This window comes from Canis aureus, chromosome 22, assembly GCF_053574225.1.
Source record: "Canis aureus isolate CA01 chromosome 22, VMU_Caureus_v.1.0, whole genome shotgun sequence".
NCBI lineage: Eukaryota > Metazoa > Chordata > Mammalia > Carnivora > Canidae > Canis > Canis aureus.
The window spans coordinates 18,497,227-18,511,979 of record NC_135632.1 but is presented as its reverse complement, the minus strand read 5'-3'; the positions used below and the strand labels follow the sequence as shown (position 1 = coordinate 18,511,979).

Genomic DNA, 14,753 nt, shown 5'->3' with positions numbered 1-14,753 from the left:
GTAATTTGCTCAAAGCTGTATAGGTTGTAAGCAGCAGAACCTGAAGGCAAACCCAGGTGGCTTGCTCTGAAGTCTGGTCTTATAGCCATTAGGTCCTTTCTCCCCTCTTGCAAATTAGAATTCTCCCCCTTGAGGCCCTCTGGTCACAGTACAGTTAAGAGATGCTAAAACAAAAACAAAACACACAAAAAATCTCTGGAGGAGCAGTTGTCAGAGACCCCAGTTTTCCTTTTAATGTCACCTTTATGTATGGTACCAACAAAATAGAATTGTCAAGAGGGGAAGTAGGCCAGATGTAGATGAGCAGAACACAGCAGGAGATGGGACCTCCATGGGATCAGTGGTCTGGTGACCTTCCTGGGGCAGTCCTTCCTGGCCCTACCATGATAGGGCTGCTGCAGGGTTGCTGCCATCTACCCAGGTATGCTCAGGCTGATGATCCAGGTCAGTTGGCCTCAGACTCTTGTGATAGGACCTGTGGGACCAGTGAGAGACTTTAGGGCATGTGGGGAAGGGCTGTGTTCACCAAGATGCAAGTGACAGATCTTTCACAAATCTGGAGAGAGGTCCAGTCACTCCTTATGCCCTCTTCACAGGTATAGAAAGAAAACACTAGAATCTTTCATGAGATTATCTCCATAGGTTCAAAATTAATTAATGATGATCTATATTTAATGTTCATCTAAAAATGTAAGAAATAAACTTACTTTTTAACTTACGGGTTGACCCTGGCACGCTCACCAATCCATTTATCAGAGGGTCTTTGTCATACAGGATTCTTCTGGTTCCCTGATGGAAGCGAGTGAATGTCCCATGGGCCTCTCACTTATCAGACACATCAGCTGTATTATATGTTCACATGTTCCCAGTTAAATAAAAGTATGGGCTGCACCATCATTACTAACAAGGTAAGCACCCATGAACAATGAGAAATGACAGTCAATGGGCATTGCACACCCAGGACAAGTTCAACAGCAGCCAAAATGTCAGACCAAAACAGTGGCAAACTAGTCAGATTTGACAAGAAGTTGGCATTAAAAATTAAGTTTAAAAAGACTGTAATAGTAATTTTATACTCATCATTTAAAATGAACCTGACTCCAGGAGTATATCATAATTTTAGCTGGTTCCTAATGGTAAAACTATCATATCAGCCAAAAAATTATAATTTCTTCAGTGGTGTTCAAGTTATGGGAGACATGATGTCATACTATATGAGATTTCACTGAGCTAGATAAATATTAAAAGGCTTCTTTTGAGGTTTCCTAATACAGAACTATAAATATGAGTAAACAAACATTTAAAAGTGCAGCCTTAATTTTTTTAATTGATAGAGGGTGAATTAAAAGGGATTTTGAAATGGAATATTGCTCAGCCACTCAGCCATCAGAAAGGATGAATATCTACCATTTATTTAAATTTACATGAATGGAACTGGAGGGTATTGTGCAGAATGAAATAAGTCAGCAGGAGAAAGACAATTATCATATGGTGTCATTCATATATGGAATATAAGAAATAGTGCAAAGGACCATAAGGGAAGGAGGGAAAACTGAATGGGAAGTCATCAGAGAGGGAGACAAACCATGAGAGACTCTTAACTAAAGGGAACAAACTGAGGGTTTCTGAAGGGGAGGTGGGGCAGATGGGGTAACTGGATGATGGGAATGAAGGAGGAAATGTGATGTGATGAGCACTGAGTGTTACACTATATCTTAACAAACTGAATTTAAATAAAGAAAAAATAAGAGAAAAGGGGAGTTTGAAGATTTCAGTTCAGCTGGAATACACCCTAGATCCTTAAAAAGAAACACAACAGCCTTTCTCATCTGATAGTGGCCCACTTATGGCAGTTCTACCCCTGCTAGGTAATACACACACACACACACACACACACACTCACATACACACTCTCAGGTTCTCTCATACATTCTCACATGCTCACACACTTTCTTGCACACTCACATGCACACTCACATACACAGTCTTTCACACACTCATACGTGTTCTCTCAACATCTTCTCAATACACAAATACAGTCTTGTGCACTCACACACTCATATGCACACACTTATGTGTGTTCTCAGTTTCTCAACATACTCACATATATACTCTCACACTCTCACATACACATACTTTCTCACACACCCTCACACATGAACACTCACATACTCTCACACATGTGCTCTCACACACTCACAATTCTCTCACACACTCTCATGCACACTCACACACTCTTAGACACGCATACTCTCTCACACACTTTCCCAACATATACTTTCTCACACTCACATACATACTCACACGCATATGCTCTGACATACACACTCACACACACACTCTCACACATAACACACACACATTCTCTCTCTCACACACACACACAAACACCAGGCTGTTATGTGGCTCCTGTTCTCTAAACACACTTCTCCCTAAAATGGCATGTGTAGTACACCTTTCTTCACTACTGGTATGCACTTTTAAGACTACTATACTTCCAAACTCTTTTAATAAAGGAGCTAGAAAAAATATTTATCAAAACTTGCCAAAGATAGCAAAAAAAGGAAATATAGACTAATCATTCTATAGATGGTGACATACAGATCTGAAGTAAAATATTAGCAAATAGAATATAGCAACTGTTGGGATGCCTGGGTGGCTCAGGGCATGATCCTGGGTCCGGGGATTGAGTCCCACATCCGGCTCCTTGCGAGGAGCCTGCTTCTCTCTCTGCCTGTGTCTCTGCCTCTCTCTGTGTGTCTCTCATGAATAAATAAATACAATCATTTTAAAAAAGGAATGTAGTAACTGTCTAAATGAAAAATCCACCGAAAAGTAGAATTCATTCAAGAATGAAAAAAGGATTAAATATTAGAAAATCTTTTCGTATAATTCATTATATTAGTAGGTCAAATGAGGAAAACAGAGATCATCTCTATAAATATAATGAAAGCATTTGGTAAAATTCAAAATGAATTACAATGAAAACTCCAAGTAAAGTATAAACAGGTATAAATTTTAACTTGGTTAATGTGCAGACATTTTGCATGTGTATACATGTGTAATGTTTAATTTTTGTATGTGTGTATGAGTAAGCATGTACCTACACATTTATATTGATACATATGTGCAAAATTAACACATATTTTAAGACATTAACACATAAGCCAGAATTATGCTTAATGTCAAAGCACTAGAGGACTTCCCATTGGAATAAAAACAGTATCATGATTTTAGGTTCTATGATTGCATATATGGAAAACCCAAGAGAATCAACTGAAAACTATTAGAAAAAGTAGAATTTATTAGGATAAATAGCTGCAAAGTTAATATAAAAAAGTAGTTTTCCTGTACTCAAATAATAACCAATTGGTTGTTAAAAGGAAAAATATCCTATTTAATATTGCAGCCAAAATCATTCTCTATTCCCAACCTTCCAAAAAGGAATACATTTTGGAATAACTGTGAAAGACCAAGATGAGGAAAAATTTCTACTCACTACTATTTTCTAAAGAAAAACAATAAATATCTTAATAGAAAGGAATACCTTCCTAGTGAATGGGAAGATTAATGAATGAAGTTAATTTTTCCTCCATAGATCTCTACATTCTGTGTTAGCCCAGTCAAAACGCCTGCATCATTTTTTATTCAACAAATCATATTTAAGTTCACCTATAAAATGTAAAAAGTCATAATATCCAGAAAATAGGAAACTAACCCAACCACATATTAAAATATATAATCAGCCTACAGTAATCAAAACTTCTGAGGGATCCCTGGGTGGCTCAGTGGTTTAGCACCTGCCTTTGGCCCAGGGCATGATCCTGGAGTCCCGGGATCGAGTCCCATGTCAGGCTCCCAGCATGGAGCCTGCTTCTCCCTCTGCCTGTGTCCCTGCCTCTCTCTCTCTGTCTCTCTCTCATTCTCTCTCTGTGTGTGTGTGTGTGTGTCTCATGAGTAAATAAATAAAAAAATCTTAAAAAAAAAACTTCCATAGGATTAGATAGAAGGTTTAGTGGAACAGAATAGAGAATTGAAAATGAAAAGATCTAATGCATGTGGGAGTTTTGTACATAATAAGAGTATCATTTCAAATCAGCAAGAAAAAAGATGGATTATTCAATAAACAGTGTTGGGACAACTGGCTAGCCATTTGAAAAATAATAAAACCTGTTCTCTATTTCATTTCTTACATTAACTTGAATTCCAGATGGAGCAAAGATTTAAACATTAAAAAGATAAAACCATAAAAGTACTAGAAGGAAACTTTTTTGTAGAGGAAACACCTTTCTAAGCATGGCACAAAACCCATAAACCATAATGGAAAAGATTAACAAGGTGAACTATATACATTTTAAAACCTCTAAATTTAGCAATAGGTATTGAAATTAAAAACATACACTTTGACTTAGCAATTACATTTCTATAAATTTATCTTGTATCTATTACTCAAAAAATGTGGGGGCAAAAAAAAGGTAAGAAAGAAAGAGAACCATATATGTATGGATGCTCATTGCAAAATTATTTATAGCAGCAAAAAAAAAAAAAACCCTACAACAATCTAAACATGCACCAATAGGGAACTAGTCAAGTAAAATATTGTACCAAAAAAAAAAAAAAAAAAAAGCCACAGGCAGTCACTTAAAAGAGCTTGGTAAATCTATAAGTGCTAAATGGAAAGCAATCCAAAATGCTATTAATTGAAAGGAAGCAAGATACAAATCACAAAAAGATCATTATACACACTGGTTTTAACCACTGAATATTTATAGCACTTTGTAATTTTATAAAAACTTTCTATCCATCATTCATCAATTATGCCTCCTTTCTCCCTAAACACAGCCTCTTTCTCTACCAGATTTTTCCTCTTAGCAGATAGAATGTGTTACAGGTTAGCACTCCTCAGCCCTTGGCATGGCATGGCTAAGAGAGATAATAGTGTGTGCATGGCATGCCAAGGGAAATTAGATGAGGTTACTCACGCCAGAAGCAACCCTGTGGTGGTTCCAAGCTGGGGTGGAGGGAAATAGTAATCAGTATAGGTAGGTATACTATAGTCCATTCCCAGTATGCTGGGATACTGTGTAGGAGCAATTTCCTCAAGAGTCCTGGCAGCTGAAGCCTTGGGCTACAGATAAAAGGGATTGGCCTAGGAGGGAGGTGAACAAGGAATCTTGTCCTGGCACATTCTGGGTCAATGGGGAAGACAGGGCAGCAGTTAGAAGAAGAGTTGAAGGGAGGGATCTGAGGGATTCTTCTCAGGTCAGGCAGATTCTGGACCTTGAAAAGATATGCCAGTTTATCCCTTTCCAGTGATTACAGACAGGATAATGCTGGGGGGCTAATCGGGTTTTGTCCCAAGATGAGCAACTCCTGCCAATTTAGCATGAGAAAAGTGGTGGAGCTAGACATGGAGCTAGACAAACAGATGGGACTTTCAGCTGTGCTACTTTCTAGCTATGTGACCTTGGACAAGTTACATCATCTCTAGGCAAAGTGACCTCATCTGGAAAGTTAGGTTAGTAACTAACTTGCAGGATGGAGGAGAAGGAAACAAATGTGTGTTGGTTTTGCTTCAAATATGGCATCCTCTTTTATCTTTTATTCTGTCTTTAAGACAACACTTACAAGTAGGTATATAAATTTTGTGGGTGCTAAGAAGGTTCCTTAATCCCTCCAAATCACCCCACATGTCCACATGATTACTAATGCCTAAAACTTCGTCAATCCACAGAAAATTCTCTTCTCTGTCTCTCCCCTTCTTCCCTCTCCCTGACTCTCCCTCCCCTTCTCCTCCCTCTAATTACAGGGAGAGTGTATAATATGCAAGTGTCTGGAAGGAGAAGCATCACACCGAGTTTTATTCTCCCTCAAATGGAAGCAGTCATTATACAACATGACAAAGAATGACCTTACATTGTTTTCTGGCTTTTGGTGGAGCAGGTAAAGTATATCTGATCTGACCTCAGGCTGAGTCTAAAACCCAAAAGGCAATATCTGCCCATAGGAAAGAAATTCTTAACAAGGCACCAAGAGCTAAAAGTTGCAAGTCCTGAAGAAAAGCTAAATCTCAAGGTCATGAAACCAGCAAACTTTATTCTCACTCAAGTGAATCAGAAACTCTCCAGGGTAGCTGTCCCATGTGCGGTACTCTAACAATCCAGGCTGCTTCCATTTGAGGCTTGGCCATCTCAACACAGGACCTCCACACTGGCCAGGAAGGGAGAGAGCTTGGAAAGACACACAGGGCTCTTCACTTTCTCAGCCTGGAAGTCACCCGTGTCACTTCTAACAGACCACTGGCTAGAAGCAGACATAAGTGGGAGATCAGATCAGGAGATCAGAGGAGGCTGAAATGTCTGGAATTGCTGAAAGGAAAGAGAGAACTGGATGCTAGTGGTTCTGATGAGAGATTTGTTGACTTTCCAATTCCAAGAGGCCAACTCTGTTGAATCTTAGCAAGACCCAGGAACGTGGACAGGGCTAAGCTTGACATGAGGATGGTGCGTGGGGGCAATCTCCTTCAGCAAATCTTTACTTAGTGCCCAATCCCTCCAGGCTCTGTGCTAGGCATACAGATGTGAAGGGACACAGTGCTGCCTTTGTGAAGCTCACACTCCAGAAGCAACTTTGAATCTCAGTGTAACATCTGGGTTTATCGTATTAGCAGCAAAGCATGTTTCTAATGGGGCCCCAGGATCCTGCAACTGCCAATTCCCAGGGTGGTCTGAGGAAATTTACCTCATGCCAGGACACTGGGCTGGGTCTGCCATGGCAAGCGTGGACATCAATTGCTGACCACCAGGCTCAAAATCATGAGCCCATTTACTGCTGAAACCACAGTGCTGCTTCCCCTAGCCTAGCTGCAGCAGCAGCCAGGTGAGAACAAAATTTTATCAATTGGAAAAGCTAGTGAGAACAGCTATTCAGCATCACACAGATCTCATAACTCAACTGGCTGAAACCTTCATTTGTGTTGGCTAGTGGTTGTCAAATTATGATCCCCAGACCAGAGAGCACCAGCAGCACCTGGAAACAGGTGGAAATGCTAATTCTCAGGGCCCACCCCACACCCACTGAATTTAGAAGCTGTGCAGTGGAGCCCAGCAATCTGTTTTAACAAGCTCTCAAGGTGATTCTAGTGTATTTGCAAGTTGGAGACTTTTTTCTTTAATAATAATGTCAAATTTAATCTGCTAAATATATAAGTTGGACTTGTGGAGCATGTTTGTCTGCCTGCTGCACAGTAAACAGAAATTTCTTGAAATAATCAATGGTCAGGATGAAGAATGCTTTTGAGTAGATAGACATTCCTAGAAACTATACATTGGGGCAGAAAGGTGGAACCTGTTTATTTTCCATTAAAGGCTCCATATATACCTTCCCAAACATCTTTGTTAGAGCCTCACACTAAAGAGTGTAGATACTCTGATCTTCCTTCCTCTTGCCCCCAACTCCCCACCCCCACCATAAAATCCAACATACCTTATTGCTTTGCATGGGGCTAGCATTCAGGCTTTCTCCTATCTGGGTAAGACAAATTTCTTGAAGATGGAAAGAAACATCAAATTAATATTAATATCAAATCAAGCCCCCTCAATAAGAATCACTCTGGTGTGACAGGTTCCATCTCCAGTCCATGCCATCTCCCAATTCAACATATTAATGCTGTGCTGACCTTCCTAACCCTATCTTACACAATCGGCCAGGTACTATGAATAATAAAACAGACGCAGAACTGGCAGAGAGTAGCACCCCTTCCTTCACCTAGGACTAGGGTTTGAGCCAAACTCTGCTGTGGCATGTCCCTTTACAGCAAGTTTGGTGCATTTCAGGTTTCCTACTGGGTCAAAAGCAGAGTCCATCAAACTTTCCAGGAAAATCCAGTTACATCATTATTGGATATTTTCTTGTCCTTCACACACACACGCAAAACGTATTCAGACCAAACCCCTCAAAGGCAGTGAGAGTTCCACTTGATAATAAAGAGCATTGCCTAATGCTTTTCCCATCGATCAATTGCCTGAGTAACTGTGACACAACTTTCACTAACCTGACCTCACTCCTACTTTCTCTGCTACCCCAACAAAGACTTAGGTGTTCCTAAGAGAATACAGCTTAGGAAAAGTAAGCAGTAGGTAGAGGTAATGAGAATTCCCCTCCAAAACTCCCTGTGTGATGGGGCAAGTTATCTAACCTGTCCACATGTCAGTTTCCTCATCTGTAAAATAGGGATAGTATTAGGAACTCAAATCAGTTTGACACGTAAATGTTTGCTTAATGAATAGCTGTTGAATAAGATAAAGAAATAAGAGGGGTACATGGGTGGCTCAGTCAGTTAAGTGTTTGACTCTTGATTTAAGCTCAGGTCATGATCTCAGGGTTGTGAGATCAAGCCCTGTATCAGGCTCTGCACTGGCCATGGAGTGTCCTTAAGATTGTCTGTCTACCTCTCTCACTGCCCCTTCCCTTCCTCCCCCCACTCCACCCCCTGCTCACACTCGTTCTCTCAAGAAATGAAAGAAAAGAAAGAAGGAAAGAAAGAAAGAAAGAAAGAAAGAAAGAAAGAAAGAAAGAAAGAAAGAAAGAAAAGAAAGAAAGAAAGAAAGAAAGAAAGAAAGAAAGAAAGAAAGAAAGAAAGAAAGAAAGAGATAAATAATGCCAGCTATAATCCAAGGTCACAGGGCTTAGACTTGCACAGCCAGGAAATAAGTCTTAGAGGTCTGACACCTCACAAGGCCTTTCATTCCAGACCATACCTTGGCCAGGATGCCTGAAGAATATGGCTTCTCTTCCTGATTCTACCATATTTTTTTTTACAATGCCCAATGCCTGAGTCCCTCTTGTTGCCCAGGAAGCAGGCAGCATTTTTGGTTCTCCTTCCTCACATTGGGCACAAGGTATGGTCTCAGTCCACAGCTACACCTGGCCTCCTGGGCTTTATCATTAATAATGAATCCTTGCCTTCATTCCAGGCCTTCTCCCTCAAGCCTCTCCTGTCTCTTGGGAACACCTGGGTTCCCCCCCCCCAAACACCCTTGCCTTTGACATTGGGGAGAATTTTAGAATCTGCATCTCTTGAGAGCTCTTAGGAGACACAGTTGGTTCTGAGAAAGACACTGAAGATAATTGCCCCATCTTTAGGAGTCTCTTAGTAGACAAAGGCAATTAAATGTCATAATAATAACAACTGGATTTAACTATTCTTTGAGCTCAGCATGGATTAACTCTTTTATTCCTCACATAAACTATGTGAGGCAGGGAGTACTATCACCATTATCCAGATAAAGAAGCTGAGGCATTGAGATGTTATATAACTTGTTCAAGTTTAGACAACTACTAAGTCACAGGGCAGAGCTACGAGTTTAGGCCATTTGTGACTTTAACCACTGCACTATGGCTGCCTCTTCGTGCGCCACTGCATCTTCTCCAACCCTGTTGAACCTTTGCTGATGGCAAGGAGGCCTATCAGCATGTCCAAATCAATTGGGAGCAATGACTGGTGAATCTAAAATGGAGCAGGAAAGCTGGAAATGCTCAAACTCTTATCATTTTTCAGACTCTCTGACAATTTTTGTCACACTCTCTGGTGATTGGTTCCTGGGAATATCCTGCATGGTGGAAAGACCACAGACTTGGGTTTAGAGAGATCAGAATGTCTCAGTTCTGTTATGAGTTCTGGGCAGGACATAACAAGCTCTCCAGCCTCAGTTTCCTCATCTTTAAAGAAGTGATAACTCATTGACTTTCAGTCCAACAATTGGCCTTCAGTTCTATTCTGTACTGCCAAAGCAGGAAACCTACCTATGACATTGTTCTCTGTTTCTGATGTCGGCCACATGAAGATTAGTCTCTGCCAATGGGAGACACTGGAGGAAGATTAAAAGCAACAGGAAAAGAAAGTCATTTTTCTGTTTCTGATTCTGGAAACAGGAGCAGTAGTATAGTAACAATTGCTATGGAGGCCCTCAGATGGTAATTAGGGGCTGTTTGAAGAATGGTAGTGATCATGTAACAGCAGGATGGGCGTGATAGTGGGAAATGATAACTATAAGACCATGGCTGGGATGGCTATGTCTGACTTTTCTGGACACATTTCAGAAAGAGAATGACAAGCTTAGGGCTTTAATCTCTCAGCTCAAATTCTGGTCACAGAACCAGAGAACTTCTGTGATGGCCCTAAAGGAATCTCTTATCTTTTCAGCCACAGGATGAATAGGTCCCAAATTTTAACTTACAGATCAGAGAATTACAATGTAATTTGAGTTCGTGAGCTCATCAGATATTGTATGTGAGAGTTTGAGGATTGATTTGGAAGGAGTGGGTGGAACCCTGAGAACTGGAAGGGGGGCCCCGGGATAGACTCATGCAAATCTGTGAAATCCTAATCTCCCAAGTGCACTTGTCAGTTGGAGCAGTTCTTCCTCCCCCACCTGAGAAGTCTAGTCTTCCCTTTCAAGAAGACTCTCTTAATAACCTCACCCCAAGGCATTGCCTTAAAAGAGGTTGCAATTCTCAAAATTCACTCTCTCCTACCTTCATGGCCTTCAGACTCACACCTAATATCAGAGTCCAGCAATTCTAAAGGCAAAAGTTTAATGTCTGGCCTTGAAGCTTTATATACCTGAATAATTGCAAGATTTTGTTCATTTATATTGGCAAAACCCTAAGAAGTATACAGGGAAATGGATTATAAGGTTGTTAGATCAAGGAAGAGCAAAAACATTGGATAGGTCTAACTGAAGTGAATACCAAAGATGGATAACCACTTGAACTTTACATTTCTCCTTTTGGGAAGAGAGTAAAAAGTGAATTGGTTTGTATAAGGGATAGAACACTGTATTAAATGAAAACATGGATTTGTTGATATTGTTGATGAAAGTTTTTAAAAAGAAGAAAAGTACATGTAGATGTTAAACAGCCAAAAGGCTGGATGTTCCAGATGTTAATCTTTGGCTCTTAGCCTAACACTTGTTCTTCTGTACTCTCCTCTATACCACCAGCACCAGAAGCTTGAAAACTACACTTCCCAAACTCTCTTGCCATATGACTTCTGTGAAATTCCAGCAAAGGGAGGCACTGACCAGAGATTAGAAGACAGTTGGAAGAGAGAAACTGTTTCTCCTTCCGGGTCTAGCAGTGAGTGACCAGGGACTGGAGGCTACTGCAGGTGACCAAGATGTCCTAAAACGGTGGTAACTGCTGAAGCTACAGCAACAGGTAACCACAAGCCCCCATAGTAGTGACAGTGGTCATTACAGCGAGGCAGTGGCTGGAGCAACAGTGGAGGGCAGGGCACCTGTGCTTGGTGCTGAGCAACAGCAGTGTGGTTCCACCCACCACATGGGTGCAGCAGTAGAGCCCTGTGGCCTCAGCAGTGACTACACACCAATGAGCTCTGGGTGGCATCACCTTCCCCTTTTGTTCCTCCAGACCTTACAACCTTTGTAACCCATTTCTGTATTAAGTTTCCTCTATTTGAAAGACTTGGTGGATTTGTTTTCCTGACTGACACAAGGAGAGAGAGAGATACGATCTCCTTATATGGTTGTTGTAAATGTTAAAGAAGATACACATAAAGAGTGCTTTGTATAGCATCTGACCCAAAAGAGATATTTAAAAAATAGCTCTTTAGCCTCCTATTTAGTTACTCAACCAGAAGTTGTTAAGCATCAACTTTGTGCTTGGAGATTTTGCTGTTCCAAGACGAGGACATCCAAGGCGGGCACCGAGAAAAGAGAAGAAAGACATTCTCAGGGAGTCTTTAAGATAAAGATGGGATAATGAAAGGGAATAAAGGGTAAAGGAGAAAAAATAAGTGAGAAATATCAGAAAGGGAGACAGAACATGAAAGACTCCTAACTCTGGAAAATGAACTAGGGGTGGTGGTAGGGGTGACTGGGTGACGGGCACTGAGGTGGGCACTTGACGGGATGAGCACTGGGTGTTATTCTGTATGTTGACAAATTGAACACCAATAAAAATAAATTTATTAAAAAAAGATAAAGATGGGAAAAGTCAGTTATTAAACTCTTGTAACTTAGCTCCAGACTAATTTTTTTTACATGCTGCTCTGTGATGCTGGTGCTGGAACTCTGGAAAGTACAACTTTTCTTTGCCATAAGCAAATGATTCCTTTTATTCCCTAATGATAAGAGCTCCAGAGGGAGACTGGAAGGCAGGAGGGAGACAGAACTTGTTCTTTCCTGCTTGCTTGCTTACTTGTTTCTGTCAGGATGCCCCAGCAATGAGTCTTCATTGTAAGAGTAGTAGGTTCCAGTTTCCAGCTTCTTCGAGCATTCCCAGACATAGTTTCCTTACATCCCTGCAGAAGTGTCAGTACTATCCAGGCAGTGCCTCTCCTCTTCTTTCTGAGGAGCTTCACAGTGCTTTCCACAGTGCTCCTCCCAGCCTCTAGTTTCAATCACGTAGATCTCTACCACTGTGTTCTCTTAGCCTTTGGGGTATGGGGCTTCTTACTGCTGTGTTCCTTTTTGGCCTTTTTTTTTTTTTTTTTTTCCTTTTTGGCCTTTTAAGTCTTCCAATAACTTTAACCAATTCCTTACATTAAATTCCCTCTGCTAAAATAACTAATGTGGTTCTGTTTTTCTGACTGGACCCTCCTTGACACAAGGGACAGTGGATGAGGAGTGTTCAGATGCAAAGTTGAGTTAATATTGATCCTGAACCATGCAGTACCAATAATCAGGGTTCTCCATAGCTGCAGAAGTCAAACCTAAACACTTTGCCTTTAAATGTGAGAGTGTCGGTGATTAAATGAAAGACTCTGGGCTGATAATAAACACTAGGGAACTAATAAAGAAATGAAAAGTAAAAACTTCATTTCAAACTATACTCGTGTAACTTTCAAGCAGTAGTAATACATCTTTTGCATAATTTGCATTGTCATTATTATGCTTTTAATGATAATGAATGCACTATCTTTAAAATACTATATCAGATACTATACCAGATACTTATGCTGTAAAACAAACCACTCCCGAAACATAGTACTTAAAACAGCTACTTACATCATTCATTATTCTGTGGACTGACAATCTGTGCTGGGCTGGCTCAGTTGTATTTTCTGGTCTCAACTAGACTCATTTATGTGTTGGCAGTGGGCTGCCAGTCAAACTGAAAAGAGCTTAAGAACCCATGAGGAAAAGAAACTCCGCATTCTTTTACTTTATCTGTAGGTCTCTGAACAGGGAGAACAGGATCCACTGAAAGCGATTCAGCTCTAGACCACAAAGGGGAAGGCCACGGGAGGAAAGGCCCCAGGAAAACATTTCCAATCCTCCTCATGCCCTTCTAGAACATTTGACCTCCCCTCTCAATTCCTCATTCCTGAGTTCTCTATAACCTCCAAAGGTGGCCAGTTGGGGACATATATTGGTTCTTCTTTGTCTCTCAACCTGCATCAATTGATGACTTCCTCCCTCTACACCTCGCTCACCATGTTTATAGTCCTTCTCATAAATCCTTTCTCCCCTTTTTGTCTTTTTTCAGCCCCTAAGAATATCTCTTCCCATCCTCTTCTCCTCCCTTCCTCCCATAGGGCCCTCTCACAGGGTCCTCCGGCTCCCTTTACTATTTATTATTAGAAAGAGGAAAGAATGGTACGTATCTGTGGTGCATTTGCACCAAGGAAAGGAAAGAAAGACTAGACAAAAAAGAGTCAGTTTTAGCAACTTCTCATATTCCTGGAAATTCCTAGAAATTCCCTCATGAACTGAGGCTCGAGGAAAAATGCTTTTTGGTGTTGTTGCTGTTGTTTTACTCTTCCTCCCATTACATTTTGTTGCTAGCAGAGTAACAGTAAAGTTCTGTAAAGTCTTTTTCTGCAAATGCCCAGGATTTTAATTACACAATGAGTTAAATAAGTATTGTGGATTCTAATGATTCTAATATGTTTTCCACAAAATGTATATATATTTTTTAATTTCCAAATTGATTTATAAACCTTTTATTTTGGGAAACAGTTTTAAGCTGGATACAGCCTTATCTTAGACTAGATTCCCAAGAAGCAAGTGATTCATTAGGATGTGTTGTCAGGGAAAACCCAGGAAGGGAGTGGAGAAAGTAAACAAAGGAAAAGAAGAGGGGGAGGCAAGGGTGTCATCCCTCAGTCAAGAGCAGCTCTCAAAGGGACCTCAGGCAAAGTGGCTTTTAAGATACCTGAAGAAACCCCTCTGACAGAGAGGCACAAGCTCTCACCGTTAGGGATGAAAGTATCTGAGGAACTAGCATTTGGGAAAACGGTAAAGGACTCATGGGGGTATTAGTGGAGCACTGAGAGTTTAGAATACCTTCCTGCTTTATCTATTTGTGTTAGTGTTTCATACATGTTTGCCCTTGTTTGTTGAATGAATTAATAAATAAATGTGTGAATTTGGCCTTGTAGCTATAATCTTTGCAAAGAAATCAGATCCTTTCTCTCTTGTCTCCAATGTGTTCTCCAAATTTAAAATTTCTCTTATTTTTTCTTCTTTTCCTCCTTACATTTCTATAAATAATAAAATACAGTTAACACTTACAGAGTACTTAATATAGTCAGTATACATTTTGTCTTTATTTATGGGGTTCTTGATATGATCCAAGCATTTTATTTAATCTCCATAACAGCCCCCCTGAGGTTAGTAGCATTGTTACCCCCACTTTTAACTGAGGTTTGTATACAGATTAAATAATAAGCTAATAAGTGAATATAGATCTCCCTGACTTTTCCTTCCCCATCCCTCTACTTTTCA

The 14,753-nt window shown here is 40.4% G+C and overlaps 1 long non-coding RNA gene across 1 annotated transcript; it reads right to left on the bottom strand.

The window, feature by feature from the left end:
- Positions 1–224: 224 nt before the first annotated feature.
- On the bottom strand, positions 225–9,870 carry LOC144294322 (uncharacterized). The gene is made up of 3 exons (XR_013361734.1): positions 9,805–9,870; positions 7,486–7,544; positions 225–475 (listed from the first exon to the last, which is right to left on the bottom strand). It is a non-coding gene; the product is annotated as an uncharacterized LOC144294322 (long non-coding RNA).
- Positions 9,871–14,753: the final 4,883 nt, after the last annotated feature.